The 13,996-nt window shown below is 43.4% G+C and overlaps 1 non-coding gene across 1 annotated transcript; it reads right to left on the bottom strand.

Moving 5' to 3' along the window:
• Window positions 1-1,296: 1,296 nt before the first annotated feature.
• LOC121968897 lies at window positions 1,297-1,402 on the bottom strand. Its single transcript, XR_006108415.1, has one exon. It is a non-coding gene; the product is annotated as a small nucleolar RNA R71 (small nucleolar RNA).
• Between the last annotated feature and the right edge of the window lie 12,594 nt (window positions 1,403-13,996).

Below are 13,996 nucleotides of genomic sequence, written 5' to 3'. Positions count from 1 at the left end.
AGGTGCAAGCCCGTGTAAGGACGTTTGAGAGATAATCTTTAAGAGGAAATAAGAATATTCAAGAGAGTAGGATGGATTTTGTGATTAGTTTCTTGTATCTTGATAGATTAATAAGTTGTGGGCTTCTATGTTGATATCCGAGGAAGGCATAGTAATAGGTGCGCTTCTGTGTAAGGATAACGTAGGTTCACGTCTAATTGATCATATTTAGATATATTTCTCAGTCCTTAGCCGGTTATCTATTGCAAGAGAGAAGCGACAACTTTCTACAAGTGTTTGGCAATTGAGGGATAAGAATTGGTGAACCATTTACATTCAAGAAATCTTACAAAGAAACCGAAACTCCTAGAATCTCCCCTTATCATTACCCAAAACACTAAACTCTTGTTTGTTGATCTTTAATATTAGATTTGTTTACCTTCACTTTGCATTTGAAACAATTGGATAGTTGTTTAGCTAATTCGCATTGAGGCATTTCTAGTGCTTATTTCAGTCCCTGTGGATACGATAATCTTTTATATTACTTGCGACATTTCCGTACACTTGCAGAGCGTAACAAGTTTTTGGCGCCGTTGCCGGGGACTGCGCTATAACATTAGGAATTATCAATTGAGTTAAACTAAACATAACATTTGTTTTCCTTTCATATTGCATAGTTGTAACTAATCATTAGATTTCTGTTTTTTACTTTCTTGTATAACTTTTACTTCTTCTTAATTCTTTTTGTACAAATTCAATTCTGCATTTTTGATTATTTTATTTTTCTTTCTTTTTCTGTTGAATTGTCATTTGCTATCTTGTTCTTGTGTATGCGAAGATCTAACTTTGCAGGGGAATTCTTTCCTTTTGACCCTGAGATTGACAGAACTTTCCATAAAAGAAGAATTCTACAAAGGCAAATAGAAGAACAGGAACATTTGAACATGACGAATAGACCACTCAAGGATTATGCAGCACCTTATGCAAGAGGTTTTCGATCTAGTATTTCAAGACCTCCAGTGGAAGATAATAAATTTGAGATCAAACCCGCAATTATATCTATGGTGCAGCAGAACCAATTTGGTGGAGGACCTCATGAAGACCCCAATCAACACTTAGAGGTCTTTTATGAAATATGTGGTACCATGAAAATGAATGGAGTTCCTTCAGAAGCAGTTAGATTATTATTATTTGGGTTTTCTTTAAGAGATAGGGCAAAGCAATGGCTGAATTCTTTGGCCCCTAATAGCATCACCACTTGGGAGCAGTGTGAGCAACAGTTTCTTGATAAATTCTATCCACCAAGCAAAACAGCTCATATGAGGAATTTAATTGCAAGCTTCAAGCAAACTGACTCAGAATCTCTTTTTGAAGCATGGGATAGATATAATAGTATGCTCAGACAATGCCCACATCATGGGTTGGAAAGATGGTTAGTGTTGCACACTTTTTATAATGGTATCAACTATCATACCAAAGTGTCCCTTGATTCAGCTGCTGGAGGGGCACTTATGAATAAAAGTTTAGATGAAGCTGAAGAAATTATTGACAGTGTAGCACAAAATCATCATCAATGGGCAAATGAAAGAAGTGGTGGCTATTCTTCTGTAAACCCAACAATTAAAGCATCAGGGAAGTTTGATGTAGATGCAGTCACTCTTTTGTCTGCAAAATTGGACGCTCTTACAAAGAAATTTGAGAATATGGGGACTAGTGCTAATATGGTCAATGCTATTAGTACATCTTGTGAAGTATGTGGGAGTTCAGAGCACTCAAATGACTCATGTCCATTGGGAGCTATCACTGCACAAATCAATCAACTGGAACAATATGATGCAATCATGAGTTACAATCAAAGGCAGAACAACCCATACTCAAATACTTATAACCCTGGATGGAAGAGCCATCCCAATTTTTCTTACAAAAATAATCAAGATCAAGGACCATCTATGGGGGCAAGACCAAATTTTCAAGCTGGGCAACAAAATTTTCAACATCTATCTTCTCAAGGCTTACCAAAGTCAAATATTGAAAAGATGCTTGAAGAAATTATCTCAAGTCAGAATGAAATGAAGCAAGATTTAGCAAAGCTCATTCAGAGAATGGATAATTCTGAAAAGCATCAAAAGATCAAGGATAGTCAAATTGCCCAACTAGCTTCCTCATCATCCAGAGCACCAGGACAACTTCCAGGAAAACCTGATGTGAATCCTATGGAGCATTGCAATAGAATTGAGCTTAGGAGCAGACGGACCTTGGGAGACTCCCAAGTGACTGCTCCAAAAGGGATACAAAAAGAAGAAGAGCTCTCTCCTCTTATACCAAATCAGATTCAAGCTAATGAGGAGAGTACCATTGAGGTTGAAGAGACTCTTCCACTGAACCATCAGAGCAAAGCTGTCCCTTTTCCTCAGAGACTTACAATGCTCAAGAAAGATGAAGAATTTGGCAAGTTTTTAGAAAAAGTTAAGGAAATTTGTGTAGAGGTACCTCTTATTGATGCTATTCTTCAAATGCCTAGATTTGCCAAATTCCTGAAGGATCTCATGTCAAACAAGAGAAGAAGAGGAGAGGTTGAGACAATTGCGCTTAGTTAGGAATGTAGTGCTATTTTGGAGAAGAACACTTCCCCAAAACTAAAGGACCCAGGGAGCTTTTATATTCCTTGCAACATAGGAAAAGTTTTTTTTGAAAAAGCTTTTTGTGATTTGGGGGCAAGTGTTAGCCTCATTCCCTATTCAATCTGTAATAAATTAGGTCTCAAAAACATTAAACTTACTACTATGGCACTTCAACTAGCCGATCATTCCTGCAGGTACCCTTTGGGTATTATAGAAGATGTGCCAGTAGAGGTGGATGGGAATGTTATTCCCACAGATTTTGTCGTGTTGGACATGGAAGAGGACCCCAGGATTCCTATCATATTAGGAAGACCTTTCCTTGCTACAGCTGGAGCTATAATTGATGTCAAAAATCATAAACTTTCTTTGGTAATTGGTAAGGAAAGGTTGGAATATGATTTATCTAATATCTCTAACCATGTCTCGTCTCTTTTAAATGCTTGTAGCAGGACAAGCATTTATAAACTTGAGGAATGGAATTTCCATCCTCATGGAAGGCCACCAAACGAAAGAGACAATGTGGTGGAAGATGTTGGGAGAAGATCTCCCAACAAAAATGAAAAGTATATCTGTCCTCCAAGGGCGAGGAAAAGAAGTGAATGATCAAGTTTGGTCGAGCTAAAGACCTTAAACAAGCGCTTCTTGGGAGGCAACCCAAGGGTTCTTTTAGTTAGTTTTGATTTGTATTTTAATTTCTTTTAGTTTGATGCATTCTTTTGATTTTGTTTTCAAGTTAGGTGCAAAACAGAGCCCGGCCGTGTGCTATACACGGCCAGGCAAAGGTTGCAGAGAAGGGAAGTGCTTGGGTCGTGTCATCCAGACACGGCCGTGTAGGATCTCCCGAGGAGAAAAAGGACTAGGCCGTGTCCCAAACACGGTCGTGCAAAGAATTCCGAGAAGAAAGATGGAGAGGCCGTGTCCCAGACACGGCCGTGCGAAGAATCCAGAGAAGGAAGAGGAGGAGGCCGTGTGGATCTGCACGGGCCGTGTAGGAGAGTTATTTAAGTCTTCTTTCTACCTTACACAGCAAAGATCTTGGCCGTGTTCCGCACACCCCCAACTCTCCAAAACATCTCTTTCTCTCCCAATCTCTTAAAAACTCCTCTCTAATCTCTCAAGATCTCTTAGATCCGGATTCTCCTCCTCTCTAAGACTTGGACTTTTTATTCTCCTAACCTAAGATCTTTGCTCTTTGAAGTTTTGTTCTTTGAGTTCCATTTTTCCAACCCTAGATAATTCTTCCCCTATCTAAACTCATCAAGATGTCCAACATTTTGAAGAAACTTCGCAAAGGAGGTGGTGGATCCAGTGGAGACAAAGAGAAGGAGCCATCAAGGGACAAAGGAAAACAACCAGTGAAGGGCAAAAGCAAAAGGACTTCACGCAACGAAGGTAATAACAATGAATTCAATATTGTGTTTAGAAATGATGATCAAGTAACTAGATTTGCAATTCTTGTCAATAGAAAGATAGTGTGTACTAGATATATGGACCCAACTGTTCTTGATATGCTTGGAATTAGGGAAGATGTAGATTTGATGATTGGATTTTTGGATTGGAGTGATATTATGTACACACATTTGTCTACATATCCTCGTCTTGTTTTGGAATTTTTAAGTTCATTGGATGTCCATTTTACTAATGAAGATGATTACTTTGGAAAAATCTCATTTAGGCTAATGAATCAAGAATTTCTATGGGCATTTAGTGACTTTAATTCTTGTTTTGGATTAACCACCGGTAGCCCTCGTAGGTTTGATCCAAGGTTTAATTGGAATCATTTTTGGAATGCAATAACTGGGTTAGATCAACCTTTTGAGCCTTCAAGAGCTAAGGCCTCCCATATGCAAAACCCCATCTTTAGGTATCTACATAGAGTCATGAGTAAAACTATTTTTGGTAGGGGAGAGAGTGATGGGGTGGTTAAAAAGATAGAGCTTTATGCTTTATGGGCTATGCTTTATAAGGTTGAATTTGATTCTGGTTTTCATTTTGTTCAAACCTTATTAAGATCTGCTAGGGCATCATCGGGATCAATTGTTTTTGGTGGTTTGATTACCCGAATAGCTTATAATTTAAATCTTGATGTTGATGGGTTGGAAATAATTCATGGTAATGACATGATTGACATTGATACATGTCTTGCTATGAAAATGATCGTTCGGGATGAGAATGGTTTCGCGTTTCCTAGGAGGAGTGGTTCTCCTTTACCCCTTCCTTTTCCTGAACGAACTACTATTCGTAAACCGGCTAATTGGGTAATTTCTGAGTTAGATTTTGAGGATAACCCTTCTATACCTGGAGACACTGAGCCACATCATGAGCCCTCGTCATCTGGATACCCGCAACCTTCTAGTTTTATGGAGCCTGCTAGGCATTCTTTTGCATATGGCACGGGATCTTCTAGGTTTGATTTTTCAGATTTTCGTACGTCTCTAGAATCACTTCATGAGAAGCAAGATGCCCAACGAAAAATGTTGGAGGGGCGCTTCTCTTTATCTGATGATCAGTTTAGGGAGGTACAAAATCATTTTTAGTTTACGAGGAATTTTCAAGGTCAAGTGGCTGAGTTTGTGCAGGATTATGATACTGATCAGGATAGGATGCGAGATTTTATGCAGAGCATGACGCTTACTAGCCAACAAGTAAATGCTTTATATGAGTATCATAGATCCTTGGGTGAGATTCCAGGTTTTCCTAGTTTTCTTATTGGCCAACCACGTCGTAGACCTCCTTTCCCTCATCCACCTCCTCCACCATATTGATTTCATCGGGACGATGAAAAGTTTAAGTCTGGGGGGGTGTCATGTACTGTTTAGTTTGGTTTTCAGTTTTTTGTTTTTGTTAGTTTTTCATGTTGGTTCATATTTTCATTGCTTGTTGCTTTATTTTGCTTGTTTTTGAAATAATCATGGCAAAAAAAAAATTTTTTTTTGAGAACATCAAATCTTCACTTATATGCTTTCTTAGATTCAAGTGAAATGTTAGCACGATTATTGTCTTGATTCATGATGTTCGAATGATGCTAGTAGTAAACTTTGTGTAGTTCTTTTTTCTATCTTGGGAAGCATTAATAAGCTAAGAATCTTATGGTGATGAGTTTTAGTTTTGGTTCAACCTTAAGGATTTTATCTTCACTACACTTGTGCTTGATGCTTGAATAGTTGATGTCATTGAAATAGTCATGATTCATCTTGTTTGCTTAGTACTTGGTGTAACGCCCGAAAATTCTCAAACTTGCATTAGAATTATTCTACGATTTTTCTGGAATTTTTAGATATTTTTCCGGAAAAATAAATATAAGCGTAAAACGGCCTAGGCGGGGATTGAACCCGAGACCTATGGTTTAGTGGACAAGGCTAGTAACCAGTGGACCCAGCAGGGCTGTGCTGAAAGGAAAGGGGAACAATCCTAGTTAAGTGGGATGTGGGCGGAACTTATCACTAAGTATAAATAGAAAACTTAAGTTGGGGTTTGGTTTATTTTAAGTTTTGGTTCGGCACATCCTCACCTCACGCCACTTTTCCCTCTCCAAACCCTCACCGCCGAACACCCCTTCTCCTCTCCCTCTCTCGGCGCCCAAGCCCCAAGGCTCTCGGATCACCTTCCGGCGACGACTCCAACACGAAAAAGGGTCATCTCCGCGAGAGGAACGCGAAGACGTGAACGGATCGTCGAGAGGATCAGTTTCCGGAAAACCTAGCGGATAGAATCGTAAGAAAACCTTACGATTGAGGTAAGAAACCCCTCACCTGCAGTATAATAGCTCCGTTTGAGTTTTTATGCTTTAGTAGGATGTATGCAGATTGTTTTATCGATATCTAGGGTGGATTTAACTCTCTTTTCAGATTAGGGTCTTAGTTGAACACCTTTAGATGGGCCGGGCATGTCTTTCCTCCTCTGATTGGCGGTTAGACGTTGTCGGGTGCCTAGAGGTGGTCACCCTAATAGAGAGGAGAGTTAGGGCACGCTAGGTGTTTGATAAAATAGCTAGTTTAGTAAAAATGCACCCTAGGCATCTTCAACAGCTCAGTTAGATACATTAGAAGTATCTATTCAGTATACTCAGTTGTTATAGCTGATATGGATTAGATATCCAATGGGTGGGCTCCCATAGTCGCCTCTAGGTCCAGATAACCTAGTTTCAGCAAAACAGTATTAGCTACTTCAGTATTTTACTTTCAGTTGGCACCGTACTGGATTAGATATCCATTGGGCTGGGCTCCCATAGTCGGTCCCTAGGTTTAGATAACCTAGTTATCCTTACCAAATTCGGGACTTGCAAACCCGGGTCTAGTAGGGATGCGCGCACAGCAAGTACAGTTGCCGGGCCCAACAGCATGTTTATTATTTTCACTTATTATGTATTAGTTTTCAAAACTCAAAAACAGTTATGCTAGTTGAGTTTGATTGCAGCTTCAGTTTAGATAGCTTAGCTCAGCATGTTGTTTTCATTTCAGTTTCTATGTTAGCTGTAAGTTCAGTTTCATGCTCAGTTTATATGTTATGCCATGTTTCAGTTCCAGTTTATGCTTGGTTTGATATGCCATGCCATGCTTGCATGTTCAGTATGTTTTTCAAACAACATGATTTAACATCATATTCGCATCGTATGCATGATTTAGTGAGGTAGATGGTTTCTTACTAAGCTTTAAGCTTACAGATACTATTTTCCTTATACTGCAGATACAGGTAAAAGGAGAATGGACTAGCAGTGGAGGCTGGAGGTCAATGCGAAGGTGGTGTGTGTGGTAGGAACTGGAATCAAAGGTCCTTAGGGGACTTAGCAGGATGAACATTAGACTTCTTAGCATGTTTACCTTAGCATTTTACAGTTTATGGTTAATACTTTCATCTTTATGCACCTTTAGTTTTGGAACATGCATTGAACTATGAAAGAATGTTTTAGAATGTCAGTAATCATGTTAGAATGTTATTGCATGTTGTTAGAATAGTTCCTGATGCATTAGTTAGAGGTTATGTGGGGTTCTGGCACGCCAAAGTGCTGAAGTCTGATTTTCCGGGCGAAATCAGACTCTGATCGGTCTCCAGACCGATCAGAGCCTGATCGTGCCACTGGATCGGTCTGCCGACCGATCCAGACGGATACAGTATGCTACTGTATCCTCCTGGATCGGTCAGCCGACCGATCCAGCGCAATACAGTAGCTTCCGGAGAATTCCCAGGTTCCTGGATCGGTCTGCCGACCGATCCAGACATACCTGGATCTTGGAGAATTTCCAGGTTCCTGGATCGGTCTGCCGACCGATCCAGACATACCTGGATCGGTCTGCCGACCGATCCAGCTGGGGACAGAATCGTAGCAGGTCTGATCGATCCGTGGATCGATCAGCAGCTAGCTGAGAAGTAAATTATGAGTCCCTAGCTCAGTTGGGATGTTCAGTTTCCCCTCTTTAGCACATGTACACCAGCAAAGGAGGTCTTTAGACCTTTCTTATCAGCTGTCTTAGTTATAGCAGAGTAAAATTTTAATTAGCCCAGCTTTCCGCACAGTATAGCTTAGCAGTGATGTAGCGATTCGCCTTACAGCCTAGTACCCAGAAGGCGGGTCGTTACAGAGTGGTATCAGAGCAGTGTTCCATACTTCCTACACACACATCAGCATTGTACCTGCAGCTTCCAAGTAAGAATACCTCTACTCTCTTTATTGTTCTTGCTTATAGTTATAGTTCATGTTATATGCTTGTTGCTTGCTAGTACATGGTAGTTTAAACATGATATCAGAAATTATATAACTGTGATAGTATTAGTTATACATATGTTCTCTATGTCATTAGAAATGGCACGAGGACGCCCAGCTAAAAAGGCACTAGCCACTGAGCCCCAGCAAGAGGCAGACAGTTCAGTGCCTCCTCCAGATCTTACAGCATTAGTGGCTCAGTTACAGCAGCAGCTAGCTGAACAGCAACAGGAGATAGCCACCTTAAAGGCTAACCAGCAGAATACCCCCACAGTCACCCCGGAACCGAATTTGACGACGCCGGTAGTCTTAGAGGTTCCACCAGCTCAGCCTACAGCACCAACACCAGTACCAACACCAGCAGTCCCAGCAGCTGAGCCAAGGAAGGAAGCCTATCTGATCCAGTGGCAGCGAGTCAAGCCAGAGAACTTCTCAGGCACTAGTGAACCATGGGATGCACAAGCATGGTTCAAAACACTGGAGAGCACGATGGAGCTTCTGGACTGGCCAGAACACGAGAAGGTGAAGTGTGCCTCCTTCTGCCTGACAGGAGACGCACGCATGTGGTGGGAAAGAATCAGAACGAAGCGCCCAGTGAATCAGATGTCATGGGGGGACTTCGAGAAGGAATTCTTTGAGGAGTTCTTTCACATGCGGGTTACCAACCGCCACTACGATGAGTTCACGGAGTTTCGTCAGGGCAACCTTTCAGTGGAGGAAGCCGTGAAGAAATTCAACAGGTTGGCTCGTCTATGTCCAGAGTTAGTCAGCACAGAGAAGGAACGAGTCCGGTTGATGCTCAAGATGCTGAGGCCCGAGATCGCAGTGAACGTGGCTGGTGGCATTCATAGGCCACAGACCACGGAGGAGCTAGTGAGCAGTGCCTTGACCACAGAGCATTACCAGAACAGCATGAAGCAACAGAAGCAAGTCCAAGGAAGCTCTCACCTCAAAAACAGCAGGCCACAGCTCCAACTGGAAAGGGAACTCCAACAACAAGCGCAAATCGTGGAGTGACTCAAAAGGAGGACCATCTAGCAAGCGACCCAGCTTATCCAAAGTGTGCCACTTGTGGGAAATTCCACCGAGAGTTTGTCGCAAGGGCGCCCGAGGATGCTTTGAATGTGGAGAAGGGCACATGGCCAAACAGTGTCCGAACAAGGGTCTTCCTCAGCCACAGCAGATTCAGATGCAGCCACCCCGGCTCACATCGATGCAGCCGCCTAGAAGGTCCACTTATCGGCCAGGATTAGAAGCCCCTCCGGCTTTAGCGAATCGAGGATCTACGCACTCACCGAGAGGACGTAGCCAATGCCTCGACGGTTGTCACAGTCGATTAGCATTTTTCAAGATAGTGCTACTGTTCTATTTGATACTGGGGCAACCCATTCATATGTAGCCAGGATGTTCTCCGAAAAATTAGAGTTACCTCCAGAGATACTCAGCGGTCAGTTTTTGACGACGCTACCTTCAGGAGAGATCATGGCGTCCACGCACTGGCTCAGAGCAGTGCCGGTCATTATAGCAGACAGGGAGCTCTTTTGCGATCTGATAGTGCTAGAAATGACCGACTATGACGTTATCTTCGGAATGGACTTTTTGGTCAAATACGGTGCCTCTATCGAGTGCCGTAAACAGAAAGTCACGTTCCAACCTGAAGCGGAAGCACTGTTCGAATTCGTCGGGGAACCAAGGAGAAAGGCCAAGAGGTTTCTCTCAGCTATGAAGGCACAGAAGTTACTGGATTCAGGATGCACGGGATTCTTAGCACACGTGGTCAGCACCAGTCAGGACAGGGACCAACAGCTAGCAGAGGTCCGAGTCGTTTGCGACTACCCAGCAGTCTTCCCTGAAGAGCTACCAGGCTTAGCACCAGACAGGGAGATTGAATTTGAGATAGAGCTTATTCCCGGCACAAATCCAATTTCCAAGGCACCATACCGCATGGCTCCAGCAGAACTGAAGGAACTTCAGGAGCAATTACAGGAGCTCCTTGACAAGGGTTTCATACGCCCGAGTCACTCACCATGGGGAGCGCCTGTGTTGTTCGTGAAGAAGAAGGATGGAAGCATGCGACTGTGCATAGACTACAGATCACTGAACCAGGTCACAATCAAAAACAGGTATCCTCTTCCCAGAATAGATGACCTATTCGATCAGCTGAAGGGGGCATCAGTGTTCTCTAAGGTAGATCTCAGATCAGGTTATCATCAAGTAAAGGTTAAAGAAGGGGATATACCAAAGACAGCATTCAGAACCAGATACGGACACTACGAGTTCGTGGTCATGCCCTTTGGCGTGACCAATGCTCCAGCTACATTCATGGATCTCATGAACAGAGTATTCAGGGAGTATTTAGATAAGTTTGTTATTGTGTTTATCGATGACATTCTTATCTACTCAGGAACTCAGGAAGAACATGCAGAGCACCTGAAACTAGTATTGCAGACACTTCAGCAGAACCAGCTTTACGCCAAGTTCACGAAATGTGAATTTTGGCTAGATCAGGTGTCCTTTCTGGGTCACATCATCTCAAAGGATGGTATTATGGTGGATCCCAGCAAGATAGAAGCAGTAAGTAACTGGAAGCAGCCGAAGAACGCCAGTGAAATCAGGAGCTTTCTGGGATTAGCAGGATATTACAGGAAGTTTGTAGAGGATTTCTCCAGGGTAGCCTCCCCACTGACAGCTCTTACCAGAAAGAACAGGAAATTCCAGTGGACAGAGGACTGTGAGAACAGCTTCAGCGAGCTAAAAAGGAGATTGACCAGTGCTCCTATTTTGGCTCTACCAGACGACACCAGCAGCTTTGACATCTATAGTGATGCCTCTAAGTTGGGACTAGGAGCAGTACTGATGCAAAACGGCAAGGTGATTGCCTATGCCTCCAGACAACTCAAGGATTATGAGAAGAATTACCCTACTCATGACCTTGAGCTTGCAGCAGTCGTCTTCTCTCTCAAAATTTGGAGACATTACTTATATGGAGCTCAGTGCAGAGTGTATACAGATCATCAGAGTCTGAAGTACTTCTTCACTCAGAAGGATATGAATATGCGACAGCGCAGATGGCTTGAGCTGGTCAAGGACTACGATATAGACATCCTCTACCATCCAGGGAAAGCCAATAAGGTAGCAGATGCACTTAGCAGGAAATCCAGTGCTACCTTATTGTCTCTTACCGCCATGTCGCCGCCCCTACAGAAGGAGATCGTGGATTTCGGTCTCGAGCTCATCGTAGGACAGCTCTCTACTATGACCTTAGAGTCTAGCTTGCTTGGTGATATTCAGTCAGCTCAGGATCAGGACCCTGAAATTCAGAAAATCAAGCAAGGGCTAGCAGAATCAGAAAGTGGAGAATTCAGAGTGTCCGACAGCGGGGTGTTGTATTTTGGCGACAGACTCTGTGTTCCAGATCGGGAGGAGCTACGGAGACAGATTTTAGATGAGGCTCACAGGACTCCCTATGCGATGCATCCAGGCTCCACCAAAATGTATCAAGACCTGAAGAAACGTTTTTGGTGGCCCGGGATGAAGCGAGACATCGCCAGATATGTTAGCATCCCTCACCTGTCAGAGGGTCAAGGCAGAACATCAGCGAGGAGTCTATACAGATTCCAGAATGGAAGTGGGAGGATATCTCCATGGATTTCATAGTGGGACTACCCAGAACCACGAATGGTTTTGACGCCATCTGGGTAATAGTCGACAGGTTGACTAAATCAGCCCACTTCTTAGCTATCAAGGTATCCTATTCCATGGAGAAGCTAGCTCAGTTATATCTCCAGGAGATCGTCAGACTACATGGAGTCCCACGAACCATCATTTCAGACAGAGACAGCAGATTCACATCACACTTCTGGGAGTGTGTACAGTCAGCATTGGGCACGAGGTTAAAATTCAGCACAGCATTCCATCCTCAGACAGATGGTCAGACGGAGCGAGTAAATCAGATACTCGAAGATATGCTCCGAGCTTGTGCCCTAGATTTCAAGGGAGGTTGGTGCAAATATCTGAGCTTAGCAGAATTTGCATACAACAACAGTTATCAGGCCACTATCGGCATGGCACCTTATGAGGCACTCTATGGGCGGAGGTGCAGATCACCAATCTGCTGGTATGAGAGTGGTGAACAGAAGGAACTAGAGCTTCAGAGATACCACAGCAGCCATACAGCAGATTCGCCAGAGGATAGAGACAGCACAGAGCCGGCAGAAGAGCTATGCCGATACACGCCGCAGACCCCTAGAGTTCTCAGTTGGGGATACAGTTTTCCTCAGAGTAGCTCCCATGAAGGGAGTCATGCGTTTCGGGAAGAAGGGCAAGCTAGCTCCCAGATATGTGGGACCATACCTTATCACGAAGAGAGTGGGCAAGGTAGCATATGAGCTAGAGCTACCTCAGGAGATGTCAGCTGTCCACAACGTATTCCATGTCTCCATGCTGAAGAAGCATATTCCAGACGCCACCCAGGTAATTGAGCCCCAGTTGGTACAGGTCCGTGGCGATCTCAGCTATGACAGTCGGCCTATTCAGATAATAGACCGAGCAGTAAAGAAATTACGGAACAAGGAAGTACCATTAGTCAAAGTCAGCTGGCAAAATCACACAGCAGCAGAGGCGACTTGGGAGACAGAAGTCAGCATGAGACAGAAGTACCCAGAACTGTTCTAAGTTCGAGGACGAACTTTTTATAAGGTATGGGGGATTGTAACGCCCGAAAATTCTCAAACTTGCATTAGAATTATTCTACGATTTTTCTGGAATTTTTAGATATTTTTCCGGAAAAATAAATATAAGCGTAAAACGGCCTAGGCGGGGATTGAACCCGAGACCTATGGTTTAGTGGACAAGGCTAGTAACCAGTGGACCCAGCAGGGCTGTGCTGAAAGGAAAGGGGAACAATCCTAGTTAAGTGGGATGTGGGCGGAACTTATCACTAAGTATAAATAGAAAACTTAAGTTGGGGTTTGGTTTATTTTAAGTTTTGGTTCGGCACATCCTCACCTCACGCCACTTTTCCCTCTCCAAACCCTCACCGCCGAACACCCCTTCTCCTCTCCCTCTCTCGGCGCCCAAGCCCCAAGGCTCTCGGATCACCTTCCGGCGACGACTCCAACACGAAAAAGGGTCATCTCCGCGAGAGGAACGCGAAGACGTGAACGGATCGTCGAGAGGATCAGTTTCCGGAAAACCTAGCGGATAGAATCGTAAGAAAGCCTTACGATTGAGGTAAGAAACCCCTCACCTGCAGTATAATAGCTCCGTTTGAGTTTTTATGCTTTAGTAGGATGTATGCAGATTGTTTTATCGATATCTAGGGTGGATTTAACTCTCTTTTCAGATTAGGGTCTTAGTTGAACACCTTTAGATGGGCCGGGCATGTCTTCCCTCCTCAGATAGGAGGTTAGACGTTGTCGGGTGCCTAGAGGTGGTCACCCTAATAGAGAGGAGAGTTAGGGCACGCTAGGTGTTTGATAAAATAGCTAGTTTAGTAAAAATGCACCCTAGGCGTCTTCAACAGCTCAGTTAGATACATTAGAAGTATCTATTCAGTATACTCAGTTGTTATAGCTGATATGGATTAGATATCCAATGGGTGGGCTCCCATAGTCGCCTCTAGGTCCAGATGACCTAGTTTCAGCAAAACAGTATTAGCTACTTCAGTATTTTACTTTCAGTTGGCACCGTACTG

Source organism: Zingiber officinale, chromosome 3B (genome assembly GCF_018446385.1).
Source record: "Zingiber officinale cultivar Zhangliang chromosome 3B, Zo_v1.1, whole genome shotgun sequence".
Lineage (NCBI taxonomy): Eukaryota > Viridiplantae > Streptophyta > Magnoliopsida > Zingiberales > Zingiberaceae > Zingiber > Zingiber officinale.
This window is presented reverse-complemented; position numbering and strand designations above follow the sequence as displayed.